Source organism: Lissotriton vulgaris, chromosome 7, assembly GCF_964263255.1.
Source record: "Lissotriton vulgaris chromosome 7, aLisVul1.2, whole genome shotgun sequence".
NCBI lineage: Eukaryota > Metazoa > Chordata > Amphibia > Caudata > Salamandridae > Lissotriton > Lissotriton vulgaris.
In genome coordinates this window covers 143849007-143863654 of record NC_141695.1, presented here as the reverse complement: position 1 = coordinate 143863654, position 14648 = coordinate 143849007, and the positions used below count along the sequence as shown (strand labels likewise).

At 52.1% G+C, this 14648-nt stretch overlaps 1 pseudogene; it reads left to right on the top strand.

Moving 5' to 3' along the window:
- The first annotated feature begins 4254 nt into the window (after positions 1-4254).
- On the top strand, positions 4255-5532 carry LOC147701022 (28S ribosomal RNA; annotated as a pseudogene).
- The last annotated feature ends 9116 nt before the right edge of the window (positions 5533-14648 follow it).

The following is a 14648-nucleotide window of genomic DNA, read 5'->3' as shown; positions in this document are numbered from 1 at the left end:
GACTCTCTGAATCTTGCACCCTGGAGGCCAGCTCCTGCGACACCAAAGTAAGTGAATTGACTTTTTTCTGGGGTTGGAAACCGTGTCTTCTACTGTCGAGACCCTTGTCTCCGCCTCGGTGATGCGATCAACAGCCTTATGGAAATCCTGGCGCAGGAATGAAACTTCTGACCCCAGTGCACCAATCTTGGCATCCAGCATGTCCCTTGGCCCTATTAATCACCGCTAGGAGTGCCGCATTGTCGGATGTTGAGCCTGCTGCCTCAACGCCCAAGGAGCCCCCAGTGGGCGTGCTGAACTAGTCCCGGGTACCCTATTTGGGGCCAGCTCAGCCAGGCCTGCCCCTGCCCATCGTGGAGGAGGTCAAAATGGTTACAGCCGCTCAAGGAGGATAAGCTGTAGTCAAAGGTTTGTATACCCACCGTGGGAGGTGTTGCCACAATGGGGTAGAGAATCTTTTGGATTGTGAAATGCCACAACCAAAGGCCTTGGGACGAAAGTGTCTTAAGATGGAGGGCCACCGGCCCGATCAGGCATGATCCACCATACGCATGCCACCTCACACTTACACCTCCCTCGAAGTGCGCCCACCGGCAAAGGTTCTGGTCACACCCCTCCATGTGGGTCGCGGTCGTCTCACCAACCTAATCATGACTCGTGGAGGGCCCACAAGCCAGGCGGCGCCGCGAGCCACGGTGTAAAGGCAGGCCACAGGATGACCACGCTACCGTAAATGCCTTCCTGCCAGGACCTTCTCCAGGCCACTACAGGCCGGGCGCAGCAAAAGGGAAAGAACCAAGGCAGGTTGAGGCCCCATCAGCCATTCATTGAGCAGTAGGGCCGTAAAGCCTGATGTCCAGGCTCCACCCAAAGGTTGACAGGAGCGTGCAGCCGCTGTGCCAGGGGATCCAGGAGCAGGAATCAGAAAAGAGGCCCCGGCTCAGGCCCACCCGCAATCACAATGTCGCTTTCTGGCTGGGGGGGGGTGCACCGCCTGCAGGGTATGGAAGGGGGGCCATTGGCAGCTATACGTAGGGCAGCAGGCATGACTTGAACCAGCACCACATGGAGCGCTCACCTCATGGGCTGCTGCCCAGCCCCGATTCCCTCTGATGTGTCTTACTATGACGCCGAGGCCGGATGGATATCGCGGGCCTATGCACCACATGCGGCCTGCGCAAGGAGTCGCCGCCTGGATCTGATCACGAGAACCTTCACAGCAATGATAGCCCAGCAACCGTTGAGAGTTCAGGGCCCCGGCCGTGTTGCCTCTCAGGAAGATCCTGGCCGCACCGTTTCTCAGGCATTTGTGGCTGATGGTGGATTCTCGGGTGGGGGAGGGGCCGGCTCCCACCGGTGCTGGGCCAAGTCCACTGCCGTCTCCCCCGTGCAGGGGTACAGGGTGTCAGGTCGCCCCCTGCTTCACTGTACCGCTCACATTCGGCCCAGGTCCCAGCCTCCAGCTCCACCAAGATGGCTTTGCACTGCACCCTGGGCACAGGAAGGGTGACTCGTCCGGCACCCCGCCTGCGTTTGCTCGCCAGACACCACTCCCTCCGTAGCTCAGCCGCTGCCGGCAATGAAAAGCAAGGTTCCTTACTCGGTCAGGGGCACAAGCCTCGCTGATGACCGACAAGCTACCCGACCTGGAGCTGGATAGACCAGGCATTACGCCGTGACTAATAGATCAAACCGTTATACATCCTGACCTAAAATCGTATTAATACTGCCCTGAAGAAGCCCCAGGCCTGCTGGCCATTTAGGGGTGAAACACGTGTTGGCTGTTCACTTGATGTGCCAATAAATACGCTTTGCACAAACTAACGCGTATGATTGGAATTACTCCAAAGAATTAACATTTAAATCTTCAAGCCCCAGCACAACTCTTCTATTCGCTGATGGAGCACCTCTGAGCAGGATTTTGGCAGGATTTCGATCAGATAACCCGGTTAGGCTGCGGCTGCCATGATGGCTCTCCTGGCCAAGCCCCAGAAAAGCCATCTTTAAGGGATCATGAGGGCTCTTTGAGCCCATCGGACCCCTTCAGAATCCCCGGTTGGTTTTAACTCTGACTGCTATCATCATAATTAGGGGTGGGCGACATTGGCGTAGCGCCACTACGTACATTTTTGGAAAAATGTGTGGAAAACGAGCGAACGGGCAGGCTCCCGGATTTCCCTGGCCTGGCTGGGTTGGGAAGCAGGGACTGGCCCCATTGCCTGGGTTTCTACCAGGGTCTGGGGTTTGGGAGGCCCCGTTCTACGGCCTGCCAAGTGTCCATCTGCCCGGGACAACGGTCCCTGGTGCAGAGCCCCGGAGACCTGCAAGGGCAGGCGGGAGCCCTACCGCTATGGGACCCGGACAGCCCTCTCCCGGGTGTCTAGGCCAGAGAGCTTCGGTGGTCCTCCCCGTGCCTGAGGTCCAGCTGGGACCCCTGAGCCTTCCTGGATGCAGAGCCCACAAGCCCTGCGTGGGCAGGCAGGAGCCCTACTGCCTACTGCGAAGGCTCGGGCAGGCAGAGGAAAGTCCTTTCACTACCGGCCATCTGGTCGCACCTTTCCCCACGGCCATCTGGTCGCACACAAGGCTTTCCAATGGGGAGACCAGATGGCCGGGCTGCCCTGGAAGTTCCAATGAGGGCTCATTTGCATCCCCGATCCCAGCCAGGGCTCTGGAGGTCAGATGCATCTGGGCCTATGGTCCCCTGAGTCTCTTAGTGTTCATGGGTTCCCAGAAAGAGGGGTAGCCTTCCTCCAGATTACTAGGGACAAGGTAACCTGGGACCCCTCTCGGCCTAGCGGTCCTCAGCTGGGTGGGCCAGGATGCCGCCCCAGCCCTAGGTCCGTCCCTGGGCCTGCGGTGTGGCAGGCTGCCCTTGATGGGGTCCGTTGGGCCCGGGGAGTCTCCCTCTGATGGGCTGGGTCCAGGGGCCCCGGGGAAGGTGGCCTCCCCACTCCAGGCTCCGTCCTCGGTCCTGCTGCGTGTCAGGGTGCCTGAACGAGGTCCAGCAGGCCTGGGGACGCTTCCTCTTTGCCTCTGGGACTCTGGCTTCGGTACTCCAGCCCAGGGCCCCGTTCCCCAGCGTGCTGCCCCACCAAAGGCCCGGGACAGGGTTCCATCATGCCCAGGAAACCTTCCCTTGCTTGGCTGGGTTCAGGGGCTCCCTGCGGCCCGGGGAGGTTGGCCACCCCACCCTGGGCTCCTTCCTCAGTCCCGCGTGTGGCAGGGTGCCTGGTATGGTGTCTGGCGGGCCAGGACAGGCTTCCCCCTTTGCCCCTGGGCCTGGGAGCCCTGTCTGGGTCCAGGGGCCCTGCCCCGTCCCCCAGCCTGCCGCACTGACAACAGCCCAGGACGGGGTTCCGTTGTGCCTGGGGAGCCTCCCCTTGCTTGGCTAAGTTCAGGAGCTCTGGCCTGGGCCCAGGAGGGCACCGGGTAGGGTGGCCTCCCCATCCCAGGCTCTGTCCTCGGTCTTGCTGTGTGGCACGGTGCCTGGGATGGTGTCCGGCAGGCCCGGGGAGGCGTCCGCAGCGCCTCTGGGCCTGAGAGACCCGGCTGGGTCCAGGGACCCGCCAGGCCCCGGGTTGGGTGCTCCAACCCTTGGCCCTGTCCCCAGCCTGCCGCTCCACCAAGGGCCCAGGACAGGGGTCTGTCGGTCCTGTGCACGCTTCCCCTGCTTGTGAAGGTGTCCGTGGGTCCCTTGCGATGGTCCTTTTTCTCCAAGTTTGCTCAGTAAGACCTCCGTGAGGTCTGGCGATGCTGAGACGGGGGAAGGCAGCACCCGGCCCGACCTGCCTGGGGGCCCCGGTACGCACCTGCCTCTCAGCCCCTACCCAATGGTCCTTTTTCTCCGAGTCTGCTTGCTCCGGAGAAGGCAGGGACGCTAAGCCAGAATACCCCCTGCACAGGGTGGCCTGCCATGGGAATGCCCCAGCCGTACTCTGATCCATTGGGCACTCTTGGTCCTTTTAGAGATGGTCTGCTTGGCCAGCCTCAGCTGTTGTTTCGAGCAAAGCGCTTCCACCCCACATGGACCGTCCGACTCGAGGGCCTGCCGCCTGGTGGGAGACCCTACACAGCAGAGTGACGGCCGAGTGGCCCCGGTAGCTAGTGCCCCCCAGTGGTTTGACCGGAGCAGGAGGGGTCTGGTGGCACCAGGCCCTTGGATGCTGCTGCCCAGCAGGTCCGAAGACCTTGCGCACCACGCCATCACCCCTCTATGCCCAGCACATTTCCACAGAAGCTTGGAACGACTGTTCAGAGGGGTGCCTCTGCCGCTAGGCGAGGCCGAGTGAAACCCTGTGGCGCAATGAAGGTGAGGGCTGGTGCGCACCAGCTGAAGTGGGATCCTGCCGTGCTTCCAGTGGCAGGCGCATTTCCGGCCCCTCTCACCCGCTCCTTTGGGGAGGTGGAGCATGAGCGTGCGTGATAGGACACGAAAGATGGTGAACTATGCCTGGGCAGGGCAAAGCCAGAGTTAATTCTGGTGGAGGTCTGTAGCGGTCCTTACATGCAAATCGGTCGTCCGACTTGGGTATAGGGGTGAAAGACGAATTGAACCAACTAGTAGCTGGTTCCCTCAGCATAGCTGGGGCTCGGAGCCCTCAGTTTTATGTGTTAAAGCGAATGATTAGAGGTCTTGGGGTCGAAACAATCTCAACCTATTCTATAACTTTAAGTGGGTAAGAAGCCCGGCTCGCCGGCGTGGAGCCGGGGATTGAATGCGAGTGCCTAGTGGGCAACTTTTGGTAAGCATAACTGGCAATGCGGGATGAACTGAACGCTGGTTCAAGGTGCCCGATGCCGACGCTCATCAGACCCCAGAAAAGGTGTTGGTTGATATGGACAGCAGGACGGTGGCCATGGAAGTCAGAATCTGCTAAGGAGTATGTAACAACTCACCTGCGGAATCAACTAGCCCTGAAAATGGATGGCGCTGGATTGTCGGGCCCATACCCGGCCATCACTGGCACTAAGAGCAGCGGGGGCTAAGCCGCGAGGATTAGGAGGGGCGCTGCGGTGCGCACTGGAGCAGGGGGGAGAGGGCCCAGGTGGAGCAGTTGCAGTTGCAGATCTTGGTGGTGCTAGCATATATTTAAATGAGAACTTTGAAGGTCGAAGTGGAGAAGGGTTCCATGTGTACAACAGTTGAACATGAATAAGTCGATCCTAAGAGATTGGCGCCCGCCATTCAGAAGGGACGGGTGATGGCCTCGTTGCCCTTGGCCGATCGAAAGGGACTCTGGTTCAGACCCCGGAACCCGGAGTGGCGGAGTCGGGCCCCCTTGCGGCGTCTATTACGGTAACACTAACGATCCCGGAGAAGCTGGCGGGAGCCTCGGGAGAGTTCTCTTTTCTTTGTGAAGGGCAGGGCACCCTGGAATGGGTTCACCCCGAGAGAGGGGCCCAAGCCTTAGACAGCAATGCAGTTCGAGCGGCACCTGGTGAGCTCTCGCTGGTCCTTGAAAATCCAGGCGAGATGGCCGGGCCGTACCCATATCCGCAGCTGGTCTCCAAGGTGAACAGCCTCTGGCATGTTGGAACAATGTAGGTAAGGGAATTCGGCAAGTCAGATCCATAACTTTGGGATAAGGATTGGCTCTAAGGGCTGGTCGGTTGGGCTGCGGCGTGAAGCGGGCCGGGCGCTCTCTGCGGCTGGACGGGCGCCTCACTCCGGGGCGGCGGCGATTCAGGATGCGAGCCGAGCCCTTCCTGTGGATCGCCCCAGCTGCGGTGGTCGCCTCTCTCCGTGCCCCCTCCCAGGGGGGGCGGGCCGGATTCTGCCTCGGCCGGCAACTAGCAGCTGACTTAGAACTGGTGTGGACCGGGGGAATCCAACTGTTTAATTAAAACAAATCAATGCAAAGGCCTGAGGCGGTGTTGACGCGATGTGATTTCTGCCCAGTACTCTGAATGTCAAATTGAAGAAATTCAATGAAGCACGGGTAAACGGCAGGAGTGGCCTATGTATTGCTAGACTCTGTGTAGAGAAGTCTATAGAGACAGGCCAAACAAGGTTCTATCATGGCAGCGAGCATGATAGTGAGAAATTGCAAAGCAAACAAACCCAATTCCAGATGGGGTAGTTCCTGGAGGATAAAAACCCCATTAAGATGGCGTAAGGAGGTGCTGTATTTCCCAGAAATCATTAACCTCCTCGACAAATTTGACAAACCAGCACCCGCTTCAAATAATGCAACAAGCAACAACGATTCAGATCACGATATAGGCCTTAGTTTACCCTCTGTAGCAGAAGAAGACACAACAGTAGACATTAGCAAATCCATCGAGTTTGTGGCCTCCTCAGCCAACAATGACATTGGTTCAACAAACTTTGAAAATCTTCCCAATGTGTACCAGGTCAGCAAAGATGTAATAACAAAGAAAAGTGACTACACAAAGAAAGTCACTTATTGGAAATACCCAAACGAAAAATATAAATGTGACTTTTGTGGAGACATAATGGGAACTTTTAAAGAACTGAGAAAACATGTCTCCAACAAAGGCTTCTATCTTAAAACGTACTGCTCAAAATGTGACAAAGAAGTCGAATACCACAATATTGCATGCCATTATGCCAAATGTAAAGGAAGACCTCAAAAAGGTGAGCTGCAATTCCTGTGCAGCTTCTGTGATCTCAGATTTGGAACAAAGATTTGTGTTTCTCAACATGCTCGGCATGCGCATCCAAGAGCGCAAAATGAGGCTAGACTAGCAGCACAAGCAAGCAGCAAACCGGTAAACTTATGGTTACAGGAAGAAATACTGCTACTAGCAGAATTGGAAAAAGTATATGAAAACAAGAAGAATATTAATGCGCTGATGGCTCCACATTTTGACAATAAAAACCGAAAACAAATTGCAGACAAAAGAAGAGAAAGAAGAGATACAAGAAAAGAATCGGCAAAAGATGTACTGCGAGCATCAAATGTTTCTGAAAATGACTCTTGCGATGAACCAGAGGTTACAGTGGAAGTAACAACAGAAAAGCGCAGAGACATTATCAATCGCAAATGTGCGCAAAAAATCAAGAACTTTGATGAACTGAAAGATAGAATCACAGAAATCGAGAATTACACCCAAAACGTAGAGCAACACGATGCTGCTATGGATCTGATGGATGAGGTAGTGACTTATATCTCAGAAAACACCACTGGTATAAGTCCTGCACCAGCAAGTGTACCAACAAATGAACCAGCAAGTGAACTCAATAATGAGCCTATGAACTCTGCTCAAGATGAGCATTAGAATGCCCCAGAAGGGAACAAGATTGTAGGAGAGTAGGGTCTGCTTCCTATGGTCACCCCCACTTTTTGCTGTGATTTTCTGGTTTTTTGACTTTAGTGTGGCTGTGGGCCTGCTAATAAGACCCACAGCCCAACTGTTCTCTCTCTAAATTGATACCATGGACTTTAGGTACATACCTGATTGGGTATTGTGTCACCTTGGTGAGCCCCATATAGTGTACCATAGGTACCCAGGGCATAGGTGCATCCAAGGCCTACCAGGGGCTGCAGCATGTATTATGCCACCCCTGTCTGGCCATAAAAACTGACACCACATGCTGATCACTCAGCTTGGGTAAGGTGGTGTAATCACCCCTTACTTAGATATAGTATACCTATATCTACCCATATATATAGGCACATATGCACCTATAAGTCACTCCTATGGTAGGCCTCGACAATCCTGGAGGCAGAGTGCTTGGTTTTATGTGAGAGGGTACCCTAGCATGAGCTGAGCCCTTCTACAGCTTTCGGAACCATCTCCTTATAGCTGTTCTATGATATAGTCATACCATATACTCTTAAGTGCATTATAATCCTAGCGGTTAATGCTAACTTGGTTTGGTTTAATAAAAACATGTTGTGTAAGGTATCAAACACTTTGGAATACTACCGCCAATCCTGGCAGCAGGGGTAGCATTCCACCCTTCTAGAGGGAAAAGACATGTATGTTACTGCTTTACCCGGTTAAAGTTAAACAGAGCCTCAGCATCACAAAATGGATGCTGCTGCCACAGACACGAGTCTGACCTCCTGCTGCTGGACAAAACTGTGGCAAGGGAGGCCTGGACAATAGGTTTCCTGTCGAGGGAGGTGCTAGCACCTCCCCAGACAGCCTGTAGTGTATTCGGGCAGGGTGGGTTGACACTGCCTGGGGCAAACAAGGTGCTCCATGCATAGCCCGGTTCAAACCAGTTGCTGGGCTCTCCAGCCCTGCTCTGGTGTGAAACTGGGCAAAGGGAAAGGGGTGTAACCACCCTCTTCCCAGGTCCACCCATAGGAGGGACCTAGCAGGTAATCCAGCCCATTTTCTTAGTATATAGATAGGTGCTGTGTCCCCAGGACTTTAGATTATCCTGGAATGAAACTCTGATACAAAACTCTTGGACCTTCGACGTTCTATTTCGACTAGAAGACTGAATACATCTCCCTTGTGGTCAAGGAGTGACCACCCTGTGAAAACAGGCACCACCAGTGATTTGCCAGTCTGCTTTGTTGAGGCTCCCGCCGGAACCTGAAGACGCAGCGACACAGGAACTAGACTTCCAGACTTCTCTGACTCTGACTCAGACCCACATCCGCAGCAAAGCTAAGACCCGTGGCGGACACGAGAGACGTGAGACTGGACACCCTGGACATCATGCATGTTAATAACTGCATCAACTCCTGAGGTAACTCGCAGTTGTGCATTTGAGTACAAGAAGCCCCAGACCTGAGCACCATTTGCACCGAAGCTCAGCCCTCCACACTCCACAAGAGCCGCGTGGGACCTGCTCTTGCATTTCAGCTTGATGCTTCTTCCCGGTTGCTAGCCCGCTGGCTAGTGAGCCCCCTGAAGACATTCCTTTAAAACCAAGCTGCTTTCTTGGTTGCTCCAGGCTTGCTTCAGTTTCTCTGCGAAGAAGAAGCTCTTTAGACCTTGCTGGTCTGCCCCGAAGCCAATCTTCACTTCCTGCGTGGATTGTGTTTGCCAAGGCTTGTTGGGTCTTGTCTGGATACTGACACCGCAGTCAACTAGATCCGCTGTGAGACAGCTCGAATCCAGCTCCTGGTTGTCATCAACACCTCCTGGTCCTCATGGCTACAGAGACAAGCTTCCCCTCTTCACCTGAGATCATCACGACAACACCTGGTTCCTTCCTGGTCACTGGCTAGTGACCTAGACTCTGTCCCTTCTACTTTCAGGTTCTTCAGTTCCTCGATCCACCCTTGGATCCACCCGGACACTTTTCCTCCGGTCACCTGCAGTACTTCTTTGCAGATTTCCATAGAAAACATTGACGAAACCCGACACCAAAAGGCACCTATGCACCCGGCTTCCCTGGGTGAGGTAACAGAGTACTCCGGTGCTTCCGTGGGTCTTGACTCTCGAAGTGTCCTAGTCTAAAGGGGTTTTGTTGTAGTCTATCCGGAAGTGCCCTAAAACAGTAACTTTGTAACTTCTTCGTTCTCGATTATAAGTCAATGGCAACTTGCGGCTGTGTTTAGACACTGCACGCGTCCCATGTGGGTCTCCTACTTCCTAACCTTAGGTTGTCTAGTGTAGCCCCAGCGATTCCCTAGGCCCTAGGCCTATTCACTATTTATGAAGTGGTTCTTATACCACTTACTTAGTATATGGTTTGTGAGGCCCCTAGGGCAAAACTGTATTTGTGCAACTTATCGTATGCTAATTGAGTACCTTGTGATGTATCTCGAACTCTGACCTCATAAATAGTACAGAGGGGTTGTGGTAGAGATAAATACATATATATTTGATATATACCTTGTATGGTGTCCTTTCATTTGGTATTCAAGGGATTATAATTGGTAAAACAGCTGGCTTTACATGCTCTCTGAAGTCTAAGCCTAAGACTGCCGGTCCATGCTACCACTAGGATAGCTTGTCTATAAGGTTGACTTAACAACCACCATCAATAAGGGTCGTTTAGACTGGTGCAAGATGTCAACTAGAATAGTGGACAACATATGCCAGGCTAACAAAGATAACAAAAAGAGACAAGAAAATGGAAAGGCTTAATCGGACGCACAAGAAAAATTATGCCAAAGCAAAGGGCAGCTATAAAGAATACCAGGTAATGTTTAAAAAAGACCAAAAGAAAATTGCCAGGATTATCAATGATGGGGCAGAAGATGCCACTTGCCAAATTAGTGCTGACGAAATTTTTCAATACTACGTTTTTCAATACTACAAAAACATAATTGAGAAAGAAAACAAGAAAAACACTAAATTCATGCCGATTGATCGGAAACCAGAGGATTACGAAATTAGAAATGTATGTAAAGAAATAACACTGCTCAAAATAACTTATGCCTTCGGGGACTCCAATTTAAAGAAAGAAGTGGGGCCTGATAAGATTGGTCTGAATGACTTGTACAAAGTGCACAGCAGGCAACCAAGACTGCTGCAAAACACACAAGATGACGGACGGAATGTCTTTTTTTTCCCCCTTATTATGCAATTGTGTGAATAAGGTGGCTACAGGAGTCTGGTGGTCCCAAGTTCTGTGCCTTCACTGCCCCATTATTTTCGATTGAATTTGGGGAGTATCCCTTTGGGAATTGTGACCAGTCAGTTAACTCCAATGCTCTTTATCTTTATCGATAACTAGCAGCCCGCCCCGGCGTTGCGCGGGGCAGAAGGGGGCTGGGGGCAGCATTTTAAGCCTCTATGCACTCCCGCCCGCCCCGACATTGCCCAGACCGCATCCCTCCCGTCTCCTGCCGCGCCCCCACCCCCCGCTGCCCGCCCCGACATTGCCCATACCGCCTCCCGCCTCCCGCCTCACGCCTAGAGCTGACATTGCCCATACCGCCTCCCGCCCGCCTCGCGCCTCGAGCCTCCCGCCCGCCACCCGCCTGCCGCCTCACGCCTCCCGCCTCCCGCCTGCCTTTGCCTTACCTGAGCCGCCCGCTCCGGACTTCACCGCCACTACTCGCCGCACGTCACCGCTTCTCCCCGCATGTCGTCAATACGTCTAGGTCGCGGTCAGCGCTATGTCGCGACCGGCGCTAGTTTTAGGGGACTACTTTGTTTAGAAATTTTTATTTTTTAATTTACATTTTTTTTTATTTTATGTCGCCTATGTCCATCTACACACCCTGAGGATTCCAACAATGTATTGGGTGTGTGAATTGGCGCTGTGGTTCCCGTGTTTATCTTGCCAAAAGGTTTCTGTTTTCTCTTTATACTAGTAGTATAGATTCCGGAGGTTGGATGGGGAGCTAGCCTTCCTGGCTACTCGACAGAAATAATTTCTGTCTGGAATTATTGTCATCGCTTTAATCATTAGAAGTTTATTTTCCGGTGACCCAAGAGGACCCAAGAGGAGTTTGTTGTGATCCAGTCCTCTTTCTTTGGCCATGTATAGATAGATCACCTGACACTAAGCAGGAGGGGCTTCTGTATATAGGGACTTCCTACTTGTGTCTCATTGCTTGGTTTTGTGTTCCTGTCGTTTTGGACCCGTTCTGTTTCGATTTGTTCTGCTCTTCGGATCAAGCTTTGCCTTCCGTGGGGATATTCAGAAGCTTTGCCTTGCTGACCGGCGGCTTCCGGTCCGTGTTTTTATTCCCCCCCCCTTTCTGAGACCCGCATTCTATTTTTGCTCCTCAGCATCGCCTCTGCAGTATTGGGCTCTGTTGGATGGTCGAAGTGACAGAAAACGAAGCCCACGAATTGAAATACTGCCCGGGCGATGTTGCATGGGACCAGTCAGGAGATGGCTGAAGAGGGTAGTGTTACGCTGCAGGACCTCATGGGGGCGATTACTACCCTGCAGTCTCAGATGCATGATTTAAGGCAAGAAAATCTGTTGTTCCGACAGGAACCCGGTGCAATGAGAAGCAGGGATCAAACCAGGGGACAACATCCAGTAATACAACCTGCGACCTTCCATTTTGAGAGGGGTGTAGGACTAGGAGCGAGTGGAGGGACCCCCTTGGCTGTGTCAGTCACTACTCCTGTTCCAGTACCGTTAGCAGCTCCCGAAAGGTTCTCAGGGGACTCTATTAAATACAGCACGTTTATGAACCAATGCCATCTGCATTTTTATGTGTCGGCCTAATGCCTTTCCAGACGACTATGCCAAGGTGGCATTTATCGTTTCATACTTGGTAGGAACGGCAGCTCAGTGGACTATACCCTTGGTAGATAGTGATGATAAGGTGTTGTAAGATTATCCGGCTTTTAAAGAGCTAATGAGAAGCTTGTTCGCTAAACATGCCTTTATGCAGGCGAGTGATGTGGAGTTGATAAAGTTACGCCAAGGCAAACAGGATTTAGGGCCCGATGTAGGGGGCCAATACCGGTCGGAAACGGCCGAATTCGTCCGTTTCCGACCGGTATTTGGCCTTTTGAGATGTAGGGGACCTTTTTTTCTCTGATTCGGTATTATACTGATTCGGTAAAATTACCGAATCGGAAAAATACCGAATCGGTAAGTTTACCGATTTTAAACTTTCAGTCCCACAGGCCCTTCAGATTTGGTATTTTAACACCCAATCCAATTGGGTGTTAAAATACCGAATCCAGGTGTGCATGCACATGTGTGCATGCACACCTATGCCTTGTGACAGACAGACATGCCCTTAGGGCATGTCTGTGTGCCACATGGCACACAAGCCAGTATTGGGGGTGCTAGAGGGTGTCAAAGTGACACCCCCTGCGCCCTTGCAGAAATCGGTAATTACCGAATCGGTAAATACTGACTCGGTAATGCACATTGTTTCCTATGGGCTTCAAGGCCCATAGGAATCAATGGGGGATACCGATTCGGTATTTACAGAATCGGTAAATACCGAATCTTGCAGATTCGGTATTTACCGATTCTGAAATACCCACATCTCCCCCCCTCCAATTTACCACTTCTTAAATACCGAATCAGTATGATTCGGTATGTAAGAAGTGGTAAATTGGAGTTTACCTACATCGGGCCCTTGATGTCTTATATTGCCACATTCAACCGATTGATGTCTGAAACCCATTGGCCAGCTGAGAAGAGAACTTCTTTGTTTTATCAGGGACTGGCGGAAGATGTGTAAGACATTGTGTCCCAAGTGGTAGATCCTCCATTAGAATATGCAGCCTTTATTGATTTAGTCGTGAGGCTGAATCATAGCATTGTTGGAAAGACGTGGGGAGCGGAGTCGTTTCCAGTCATCCAGTGCGGTATGGGTGAAAAATGAGAGTAAACCGCCACCTGACCCAAAAACGGTTGTTGAACCTATGGAAATAGGGGGTGTCAGAGGCCCGCTCACCTTTGATGAGAAAAAGAGAAGGCGGGATTTGAATCTGTGCTTATACTGCGGCTGTGCTGGTCATTAGGCACGTGAATGCCCAACCAAACCATCTACTGTAACGCCTAAAAAGACAGTGGCGTGTGTGGCAGTGCAGGAAGAGCATAGCAGGTCATATGAGGTAGCAGGAGCTGTACAGAGGGCGCCACGGCACTTCACCATATCGGGTTGTTTGGTGGTCGCAGAGGGTAACCGTGCAGTGGTTTCAGTATTAATCGATTCAGGTGCAACTGTCAACTTTATGGATATAAGGTTGGCAGAAAGGTTAAGGGTTCCATGTGTGTACAAAGAACAACCCAAACCAGTAAGGGCTCTCGACGGGACTGCATTGTCGTCGGGATCTATCACACGGCAAACTGAACCTCTGTGTTTGATATGTGACAATGGTCACTCCGAGTATGTTTGTTTCGATCTGATAGACGCTCCTTCATTCGGTTTGGTTCTTGGAGTGCCATGGCTACAACTACATAACCCTCGGATAGATTGGGTAAGGCGCACGGTAACCTTGGATCTGGATCACTGCTTGCGGAGTTGTTATCAAGTGGCCACTGAAAGGGTATCACCATTGGTATGTGCGACTGTGGGTCAGGTAGCGGAGACTGTCTCTATACCACCACCTTACTATCAGTTTCGGGAATTGTTTGATAAAGGCCAGGCAGACAGTCTCCCTCCTCATCGGTCTTTTGACTGTTGTATCGATCTGGTACCTGGGGCTGTGTTGCCGTGTAGCCGCATATATGCTCTGTCTGAACCTGAGGAACGACATCTCAAGGAATATACTGACGACATGTTGGCAAAGGTTTTATACGGCCGTCCTCATCTCCGGCGTCATCAGCCATCTTTTTCATCCCGAAGAAGGAAGGAAGTCTGCGCGCTTGTGTAGACTATAGGGCCTTAAATAAGGTTACAGTGAAGAACAAATATCCTCTCCCCTTGATTCCGGTATTACTGGACCAATTGAAACATGCTGTTGTGTTCACTAAATTGGATTTAAGGGGAGCCTATCACCTCATTCGTGTCCGGCAGGGCGACGAATGGAAAACTGCCTTTAGGACTAAGTTTGGTTTGTTTGAGTATTTAGTTATGCCCTTTGAGTTTGAGTTTAAATTATTTTTAAAGCGCACGTACACCTGGCGGTTTCATGGCGCTACAGTATACTGAGTCCTTGAGAAACAGAACTGGGGGTGACAAGGGGGAGTTTATTGGGGGAAAGCTTTAGAAAATAGAAAGGTTTTTAACCCCTTTGGTTTATGTAATGCTCCGGCAGCCTTTCAGTTTTTCATTAATGAAGTGTTGAGAGAGTTTTTGGATTTGAGTGTCATCGTATACATCAATGACATTTGGATT